The 10,654-nt window shown below is 42.5% G+C and overlaps 1 long non-coding RNA gene across 2 annotated transcripts; it reads right to left on the bottom strand.

Annotated features, from left to right (window-relative positions):
- Positions 1 to 4,638: 4,638 nt before the first annotated feature.
- Positions 4,639 to 8,352, bottom strand: LOC146247243 (uncharacterized). Of its 2 annotated transcripts, XR_014732211.1 has the most exons (3): positions 6,205 to 8,341; positions 5,490 to 5,863; positions 4,639 to 5,386 (listed from the first exon to the last, which is right to left on the bottom strand). It is a non-coding gene; the product is annotated as an uncharacterized LOC146247243 (long non-coding RNA). The 2 variants fall into 2 exon arrangements; XR_014732212.1 differs by lacking the exon at positions 4,639 to 5,386 and having other exon boundaries at positions 5,662 to 5,863; positions 6,205 to 8,352.
- Between the last annotated feature and the right edge of the window lie 2,302 nt (positions 8,353 to 10,654).

Below are 10,654 nucleotides of genomic sequence, written 5' to 3'. Positions count from 1 at the left end.
GCACTGTACTACAGTATACAATACTGAAAGGGACAACAGGAGTAAATGTGATCAATGTGCATCTTCTCTTTGGGCTGGGTCAGGCCAGAGCACTTAGTCGACATCACAAGCAATATTTTCCCACCTTCAAAAACCTGTTTGCTCTCTGAACTGGCTTATATTGGTTGTGTCACATTATTTGAAACAAGTGAAATCAATTTTGAGTGGTTGTGTTTAATCAATGACATGTTTTCTCTATTTGTATTTGAGTGTTGCCTGTATGGATGACATGTGCATTTGAGTGCAGAATGTGTTTTGAGAATGAGAATTTGTTTAGAGTTTTGCTGAAAAGTGTAAGTGAGATCTGCAAATTGTGTTTTACCATGTGAAATGGTTTAAGGTATTGACAACAAATTGCACAATTAGATAAATGAGTTCAGGCAACTGATAACTGTGTTCAGCCAATTGTTTTTAGTGTTTTAGTAATTGAGAAAAACTTTAATAGCCCAATTCCCTAACTGCTCAGCCATCTGACCCCCTGACCTCAGACCTTCCCATTGGACAAGCCCTCAACACACATCATGTTTTTGGCTAATGGATACTGCCTGCTACAATTATGAAGCCATTACAGTCACTACCCATTTCACTGACTGTCATTTCTAACAGCCATCCTTTTTATTTTATAGTCCATCCTGTATTTTTCTTAACGGCCATTCTCTCAGTCGACTGGTATATTTTTGGCCATGTTTTCTGATAGTTTATGTTTGTTTTTAGAACACAAATGATCCCTCAAGACTGTTGACTTCCCTCCTATAAATCCATAGGTTCAGGCTGTTATAATGGCTGTGAGACATATCCTCTGCTGTCCATTTTCCTTCAATGCCCTCTCTCAATTTACCTGGTATCTTCACAGGCATTTTGATCAAAATAATTCGACCACCCCAGCAGTTTTGGAATAAAGTCTGTAAATGAAAATGTTCATAAGACACTGAGGGGGGTAATCATGAGGAGAGTCAATTCTGTGTTTAGCCTCTGTTTGTCAAAGCTAGAGAGGGCTAGACTCTCTCAAAGGCCAGAGAGAAATAGTATTCAAACAGTGCAGTGCTTTTTTTAATAAAAAGTTGCGTACACACAGCTTAGGAGAAACCTCTCAACAGAATTGATATTTTTAATTCAAATTAGTAGAACTGAATATTTCATATGCAGAATATCTCATGGGAGGTTTGTTGATGTTGCCGAGGTTTGTTTGATGTTAAACCTGCCATCAAAGACACTGACCTAAATACAAGTTAATCATAGATTACCTCACAGACAAACCGCACCTTTAAAGTCGAAGTCACTGGTATTTACTTTGCGAGAAAGCCTCATTTTATTAGCACCTGGTTGGAAGGTTTCCTCAGTGGTGCACACAATACAAGGTAAGCTTTAGCATATTGCAGTAGGAATCCATCAATGCTTTGGAAGGCCCCTATGACTTAATTAGATATGCCTCATAAAAGAGATTTCTTGTGCTATTAAAACTGACTCACAGTGGGGTTTTAACTTTGAGTTTTAGTACATAGTTATATACATATTTTTTAACAAGGTGAACATTATATTTCTCATTTGTAAAATAGGAACCCCATCAGTTTTGCAATAACAGATGCATGACCAAATATCATATTTGTACCATATTTGTACCCTTCTAAGGCTTGTTAATATGTTTTTCAGGAGTGTCTCAATCTAAATTAGTTTCTGTGTGCTTTATTGGTCTGTGTAATGAAATCCTTAAATTTTCCAACTAACTCTTCACTTATAAGAATGAGGGTTGTTTATCTGTTTTCACTCTTCTTAGTTTTCAGTATTCTCGTCTGCTCGATTCTTGATCAAATCATCAAAAAATATAACTAATCCTGCCAAACCACACTGAAATATCACATTGGGAAAGAGAGACAGTGTTATCCCTCAAAATATTAAGAGCTGTTTCAAGGTTCCAAAGATAAGACGTCTCACAGGCCTATAATAACTTTTTCTAGCTTTAGAATTCAGTCCAGCAGTCATCAATATTTAATAGGATGTTATGCTTTCATGAAATCCTTTTTATCAAATCTACCAGCTATCATTCTTATCTCTACAGTGTTAATTCCCAAGATAAGATAGGCTTGGTAAACATCTCATTCATGAGGAACTGAACAGCTGAATTGGTGTCAACAATGTGGAAAATTCTGTAGGTATAATCTTGCAGGCTGGTCTGGTTAACGCATGTGATCTATTCAACAGCAAAGTTTAAACTGCTACTAGCTACTTACATTTTTGTACTTATCATGAATGATAGAGGAGGCGCCGCCTGCTATTAAAAAGGATAGTTTTCTCCACTGCGGAAGGAAAGACAGCTTGGTCTCTGACCCTGTGTTTTCATACAGCTGAGCTAAGGTGTGCTCTAATTGGAAAGTGAAACAGGGAAATGTCAGGAGAACGTTTGTCAGCACATTTCCTTGCCGGTGTCAAAAAGGGTCCAGGAATATGAGGTGGAAAGAGAGCCTGGCGAGTCCTCCCACACTGGACTTCAATTGCTGGTCAGGCAATGAGAAAAGACATTGTTCTATCATAATAGATACGGAGAAGGGCAGTTCACCTTTTGTGTGGGACTTTCTCCGTCTTGTTACCCGAGTGACTATCATTGAGTCATTGTGAACACTGTCTGCTGCATTGCAACACTACACAAAAATCACTAATATTGTACTTTGCACTGTCAAGCTCCATGATAAAATATTCTACAGATTCCTCCACACAGAGTCAGTGTGTGTGTGTGTGTGTGTGTGTGTGTGTGTGTGTGTGTGTGTGTGCGTGTGTGTGTGCACCCCCCTGTCATTGTTTCACCTGGCTTTCAACAAATGTCTGTTGAGCACAATGGGGAAAACTGGGGCACCGAGCGCTCCGGAGTTTCCTTTGTATTAATATTTCTGATAGAACTGGGTGTGATATCAGCTCCACGCCCGGCGGATGCTATTACCCTCCGCAGTGCAGGTCTTATCAACCTCACCCTGCTAATGGGACTGGGCCGCACAACTGATTAGGACACCTGCAGTGCAGGCAAACTAGCACCTTGCAGCTATTGTTCCAGACCACCAGCTAGAGAGGAGGAAGACACCCACAGGGCAGAATGATAGCGAGCAAGCATAGGCCTGTGTTCATGAAGCCCCTTTTCACGTGCAACATTGGTTCCACATAAACGATTGTTTCACAGATGAGACTTACCCGTGATATTCTTGCGGATGAATCAAGATATCTTGCAGGAGTTCATCTTGAATACACAAATGGGATTTAATGGATTTGCACTGATTCATTACCAATTTCTTTTGAGCCCAGACACAAGTGCAGCAGTATGTTCACCATGCTCAGATGGCACTTTATTGCCATTCCATTGTCTGACAGAATGGAGGTAGGAGGAGACATTGAAACCCGGGTCAAAAACAAGTGTTCATGCGTCAGTTATTTGATATGCCACTCACACTCTCTTCCTCGCTGAAAACAATTGACCTGAACAGCATGAGAGCGGAGCTATTAACGCTGAGCATCTCTGATGTTGTTTCTTTGGCTGCAAACATGGATGCGACAGATGCAGGAATCGTTTGATATGCTAATGATATGAGTCAGGAGAGAGCAGCAAGACGAGGAGGCAGTTTGATGCTGCAGAGGAAGGGACAAGGTCAAATCCACACGCAGACGTTCTCACCTACAGTTTGATACTGCAGGGGAAGGGACTAGATCAAACCCACACACACATGTATTTACCTACAGGGTGACATACAGTCCACTCATCCAGTCACACACAGAGTTGTACTCAAGCACTCAAGCAAACCCACACATCCACACTCTCCACATGTAGAAAAACATTGATCCATGCCAGCTGATAGAAAGAAAAGTAAAGGAGACAGAAACATTTGGTTCTGAGAATCGGTTCTGTTACTGTAGTGGCATCACACCCTTACCAGCACTGAGACAACTTGGTAAGAAAATAATGATAGATGATGGCCCCTGTTTGGGGCAATCAACAAAGAGTTAAATTCAAAGTACTTCTCTCAGTAAAGGGGATTTGTTTTAACCTTAAAGAAGTCCGATGCTCAATTTGAGTGGTCCAGCAGTTTACCAAACAAATTGATCCTTGAGGCACCTATCTTGCTATTTTCTCTCTCTCTCTCTCTCTCTCTCTCTCTCTCTCTCTCTCTCTCTCTCTCTCTCTCTCTCTCTCTCTCTCTCTCTCTCTCGCTCTCTCTCTCTCTGTCTCTTTGATGGTAGGGGCAAGGTGTAATCTCCATCCTGTGGCAGAGCTTTAATATTTTGTGATAGACAGTGTATTATTCCCTCTGTCTTTCTCTACCTCTTTCTCTCTCTCCCCCCTCTCTCTTTCTTCCTGTGTGTGTGCCTTTGTTCAGTGTGTGTGTGTGTGTGTATGCTGTTACTGCAACTAAAGGAGACGGCACTCCCTCTTCCTCTAGCGCCAGTCTGTCTTGCCTGTCGCCATCCGTTGAGCAGCCAGAAAATGAGGCCAATGCCAGGGGTGTGACAGCTCAGTGACACACCACTCCGACAACATCAGCACGACTGAGAGCAACTTCAAATCCTGTCAAACAATGTGTGCTGTTCTGAATAAACTCTAATAGATGAGTGAGTCTGAGTTTGGGGGTTTATGAAAGAGCTGAATCAAAGTGACACAAAAAGGTTCTCATAAAAGAACACGAGTTACAAAAATTCTCTGGAAAATGTACCTCAAATGAAACAGTGTTTCTAGACATGTTGTATTTTGAAATTCTGAAATCAATAAAACAACTCAATAAATTGTAATATATATCAAGGTCATCACATTCATAGACAAATTATTGTGGACGCTTAGTGTCCTTCACATACAGGCAAGCACTGAGAGTCCCAAGGCTGCCACAGTCTGAGAAACAGCTGCTTCGTGTGCTTAATTCTCAGTTTTCAGCCTGTGGTTGTTTGCCTTCCAAGTAATATGCCCCAATAAATGTAAATGTTCTTTAATTCAGCATCTTTCAGAACTATTTGTTTGAGATTCACAGAAAATAGTATTTATGATGATTCACCAACGTTGTTAAAAGGCTGTGAACCACAGTAAATAGTTTTCAGGAAACTGACACTGTAAATAAAACTAATTAAACAGTGACTGCACAAGGCCAAGCAGGAAGTGAAAGACATGCCACCCAAGGAAACAAAAACTTTTCACACTTGTCCACAACCATCTCCTCTGAGTACGACCTCAGTATATGCCCATTGGTCTTTATCACCGGGAAACAAAATCAATCGAAACCGGACAAGCCAAATTGAATCAGAGGAGGGTTAGATTGTCTTCGAAGCTTTGCTTCGCTTTTGCATACTGCTCCACTTAGCTTGAAGTTTGTGTTCAGTGACTCTGAAAATAAATCAAAGAACTATCAACAATAGATGCTTGCAGAACCTGACCCTCACTCTAGCCCTTTCCATTCCTCATAGGGAAAGTATGGAAACTTGATTACCTTACTGAATACTTAAAGAGCAGAGCACTCTGTGTAGAGTTTCCTGTGAAGCTTGTGTTTCTACAGAAAACTTTGATTAGGGGATAAGAATGAAAGCACAAACAGGAAAGATTGAATCATTGAGCATAACACCGACAAATGAGAGGAACAATCCACCATCATATTCTGGAAATCAGGTGCAGGCAAGTCCAACTTTATTTTGGGAAGATCTAAACGTCTGTAATGAAAATACAGTGTGAATCCCAAATAAGATCAGGCAATGTTCTACTGTGGCGCAGAATGACAACTTGCCCTGAATAGAACACCATTTATCCATGATAGTCACACTCAGGTGGCTGGCTGCTTGGTTACGCTCACCGATGTAAGAACATTTCCTGTCAGGAGAAAGATAATAGTTAGAAGGATAATCGCTTCTTCTCTGACTCTCAGGAGTTATATTTCATTGTTTTCTCTTTCTCTCTCCCCCTCATAGCCCCATGCAATGTTAGATATCAGCACCGGTACAATTTCTCTCACTGTGAAGCAAGCAATTTCTGTTGAACAAAAGAGAGATTGCCAACAAATGTATGCTCCGTACTGCATAGGTTGGCGTTTTACCTTCAATCCTCAAAAGAAAAGATAAACAGACAATGTGGCTGGAGAATGTAATGATTTAAGAAGTGTTACTGTCTGATAGAGCCTTGTCACAGTTTCAAAGACACAAAGATTTGTTTACCTACTGAAATGTCCATTCCTCATTTTGGAAAGAGTTGATACAAAGCCTCTGGCTGAACAATAGTCTTTGTGTTCAACATTTCCCTGTTTTTTCTGTTTACGCCATCTGTGATTTATGTCTCGAAGAGACTGAATAGAGTGTTTTTCTCACCAGGCAACATTGACTCTAGTTCTGTCCTCTGCTTCCACATTGAGTTATGGTGGAGAACTGAAGGAGAGAATTAAGCAGCCTCACTCCTTCTTGGTAGCAGATATTGAATCGACGCGTTCCCAACCGCAGTGAACATCAAAGGAACTGTCTCTCTCAGTCACCTAGTGGGACCCGGGTTTCGGAGTCTGAAGATGCGGGATTGATTGTCAGAGTCGCTCAGCTCTTTGATTACACGCCACTTATATGCCCAGACTGGCCTTGATGACTCAACTAATTAACGGTGACAGAAAAATATTTGACACGGTGCTGGCGTAGCCTTAAAGGATAGAGAGGGGAAAAACAACTCTGAAATGTATATTTCATCTTAGCTTGACTCAACCTGAGATGAATTATGTCAAACAGCAGCTTGATATAACAGATGCTATTCCCATGTTCTTCTTCCCTTTAAGTTGTGACTGTCATGTCGTACCACCTGAGCCTCTCAGTTTCACCCTGAAATAGGAATGGTGGTGTGTGGTTTGGTGGCAGAGGAAAGGAAACTTGGCTTCACTTCCGTAATATGAGGCAGGTCCGGGCTCTGCTGAATCCGTGTGAGCACCAGTGTTCCAGGACCGGTGAGGCTCGTCTCTCCTGGCAGACCCCACAAGCTGGGCCGGACACCGTGCAGCCGGGGATCGAGGGACGTCGTCCGAGTCCCTCCAGAGGTGAACAGGCGGTGTGAAACACGGTCACATTACTCAAGGCTGACTGGAGCCCATGCCCCCAGCGTTCAGCTGATCCCTCATCACATCGCCCTGTGCCGCGGGGATCTGTCCCTGTCTGGGCCGACGCTGGGTGACATCTGTCAACATGTTTAGCACGCTCCAGGAACAAAACCCAACCTTGTGCCATGTGGGAGCCAGCTATCAGTGGCAATAAGCTTCTACCAGTGAGAGAGAGATTGAGACGGGGAGGTGGAGGGTGTCTTGGATAAGGAATGAGAATGGGGGTTAAGGGAGATATTAAGGCAAAGAAATGTAGTCAGCAAATATACTTACATTAGAGAAGGCACAGCGTCTAATCTAATTTCTCTTTTAGATTGTCACTAAGATACTGATGAATATGTATATGGGGCAATCGGTTGGTACAAAGATGCTACATCACCCACATTTCTGGTGTTTATGGTAATATTAATTGACGACAAGCAAAGACCGCTTTCTTATATAATCTTAGGGAAATACTGTAGGGTAATGGAATATCAGAGCATATAAGATTACTGTGGTTTAATGCTGAGAGATCAAATTACCAAAATGGAAAATGCTGGCTATTTCAGTCCTGGCTGTATTGTTGAATCAGCAGTATTGGGGATTCTAATCTTCCCACTGTATGGATGATGAATATTTAGCAATTAGGAAAAGGAGAAGGGCCGTCAGCCCAAGAAAGAAAGTGAAAAAGAAGAGAACCTTTTCATGGCCTGGAATCTCATCTCTGTTGGAAAACTTCTTCCCCCATCTAGATTAGTTCAAGCTGAGTGATTTAGAGCCTCAGTGAAATATAATCGTCAGGAAACAGAGCGTGTCACAGCCGGGTGCCTGGGCAGCAGGGTTCAGGATAAATGGCTGTACGTCTGAGCCATGAGCTGTGGACGACATAAACACAGACCACCTGTTGTCCGGGGCATTTTCAGGTGTGCGTCTCCCAGTCAGAGATGACAGGAGGTCAGAGGCTGGGGTGAACGGCACATACTGGAATACTGACCACCACGGTGCTCAGCTGCTTCACTTCCTGCACCCACAGATACCTGGTTGTTGTACTAGTCAAAGTCCTGTTGATGACCTTCTCCTTAACACCGAAATTGGATCGTGCATGTTTGCAGTGATAATACTGATATTTATGCATTTGCTATTTACTAACGAGTGTGACAGTGGTCATGTGACAGTGGTCACCCTGTGTCACAGCGGGTGGTTGACTTTAAACCTGTTTTATGCAGTACAGCTTTTCCTGTAATAGTGAGGTCAGATTAGAATCATTCTTACCTGAAAGGTTCACTCTGGCACATAGAGTATATGAACTGCTGATGACTCACTTCTGGAGGCTGACAAAAGGATCAAGCTGGCAGGGAGTATTACCTCTGGACCTTCCTCGTGTGGAGCGCTGAAACAGTGGCAACCTTCTGGAGGCGTTTGAGGTCTGGTACAGTACATAGAGTGCTCAAGCCATGTGCTGTGGAAAGGACACTGAGGTGAGGGAATCTCTCGCTCCAGACTCTGCAGCCTGAGGAGCTGCAATCTCAGTGTTGAGAACATTGGACTCAGTCTGGACTTCCGTAGGAACAGTGCATGCGGGACCATGTTAAGTATTATATATCTTGACCATAATACTGGGTAATGGCACTGTATTGTTTTTGTATAGCATTAACATCAAATGAATCTACTCTCAACCATATTTGTCTGTTCCAAATAGGAATGGACCTTTAAGACTGCTGCAGTCATCAATGAATGATGTTGATGTTGTGTTCCATATCCTGTGGTTTAGAGTCAATGATTTGTAACAACCTGATAATAATGTTAGTCTTACTGCAAGAAGATTTTTTGCTTTTAGAACAATGGCACCGCTTTATGGTTGGTTCAGGTGAATTGCAGGAACAGTGTTTGGCAGAGGAAGTGAAATGAGCCTCACTGCAACCCTGGAGATGGAGCACAACACTGAAAATAACATTACAATTACTGCTGTGGCACTATTAAAGTGGGTTCCAATGTCCAAAGAAAGAAAACTCAGCGTTCTATATTTCTGTTTTATAACACTTTAACTTCACTCACAGGGGACACAGAAGGAGGCCACAGAAAGTCTGTGCAGTCAAGTCATTCTTCTCGATGCCAAGGTCCAGCAAATGTCCAGTCTTGCCATGAGGTGGGGGGGGCTCTTGTATGTGTGAGCAGAGTAGGAATCAGCCTCAAGACTCACCACCGATGGCTCAGACAGTCCCTGAACCCCAACGCAATTTGTAGATCTTATGTTGGCCAGTGCTCTGTTTCAGCATATCCAGGCAGTTGTGTGAGTGGAATGTTAAACACACACTCAGTGGGAACATGGTGACGACTGCCCCTGTCTGTCAACTATGACCCCATGCCCTCAATTCCTCTCCTCCCTACAATTCAACATGTGTGGGCGACACTACATGCCATTAAAGAAGAGACAATTAGATGCCCTGCAAGGTGACCCACAAACGAAACATCCATTGAATAAAAGTTGGTCAGGGCTATGAGGTGACTTTCTAGGGAGAAAATTATACCCACAGCAGAAGCTAATTAAGCTGAATCTGGCCACTTCAGTTTAGGTGAATTTCAAATCTATGTCTAAGGACTTCAATGAGCTGTTTTTTCATGAATTATACAGCACAACTGGCTTTTGTTCTGAATGTAATTAAGCTATTCATGCTGAGACCTTCGTCAAGTAGGAGTTTGGTTTTGTGTGTTTTTCTGTGCTGCCATGGATTAATTGACTACTCTTTAGCACAGTGTTTGCTTGCATATTTGTGAGTTGCCGTGCGTGCATGTGTTTGAGAGAGAGAAAGCGGGGGATGGAGACATCAAGGAAGAGAGAACGAGAGAGTAAGAGTGTTGAAGACGGGGACGGCATGGTGATTTGGAAAATACAACTGTGTTCCTGCACGTTCTCCCTGTGAGTGTTTCAGGGGAGTGTGAAATCCACCGACCTGGGGCCCAGACAGGATCTCCACCTCTGCAAACACAGCCTGTCACACAGCCTTCCCATCCCCACACTGTAAAACTCTATCATTCCATCTCCAGAGATCAACATTTCTCAAACCATAGTGGGTTACAAGGTCATGAGTGCCTAAACTGTCTGTGATCCATCTTGTGTCTTATATTTCTGCTGCGTTCCTCTTGTCCTTGAGGTGTTCATACAAGTGCTAGCCTGCATTCAGTCAAGCTCACCAATAGCTACATAGTCATGGAGAACACTGCAGCACCATCTACTGGTGATTCAAAAGGTCAAACTGTGTTCCAACAACTCCCAATGCTGACAATTTGTAACTCTTGCTTGAGATGATTTTAAATAAGTATTTCTGATGTTTTAGACATCTAACGTTTGACTATACTTTTATTCATTAATGTTCCTAATCTAGTACGTCTGTTCTGGGGCTGGAGAGTAAAGATAAAGCGTCTGTCCTAGCCAAGCACTGATGTATGTTGCTGATAAGCATAAAAAGTCTCTATCATCGGTCTTCCTGTTTCTTCCATCCTCTTTGCATTGGCTTGCAGCAAAAGTACATTTGCATATGTTCAGCTCCCACATTACT

The sequence above is a fragment of the Hypomesus nipponensis genome, chromosome 19, assembly GCF_054491055.1.
Source record: "Hypomesus nipponensis isolate SF chromosome 19, ASM5449105v1, whole genome shotgun sequence".
In the NCBI taxonomy this organism is placed as follows: Eukaryota; Metazoa; Chordata; class Actinopteri; order Osmeriformes; family Osmeridae; genus Hypomesus; species Hypomesus nipponensis.
The sequence above is the reverse complement of the archived record's forward strand: the minus strand, read 5'-3'. Positions and strand labels throughout refer to the sequence as shown.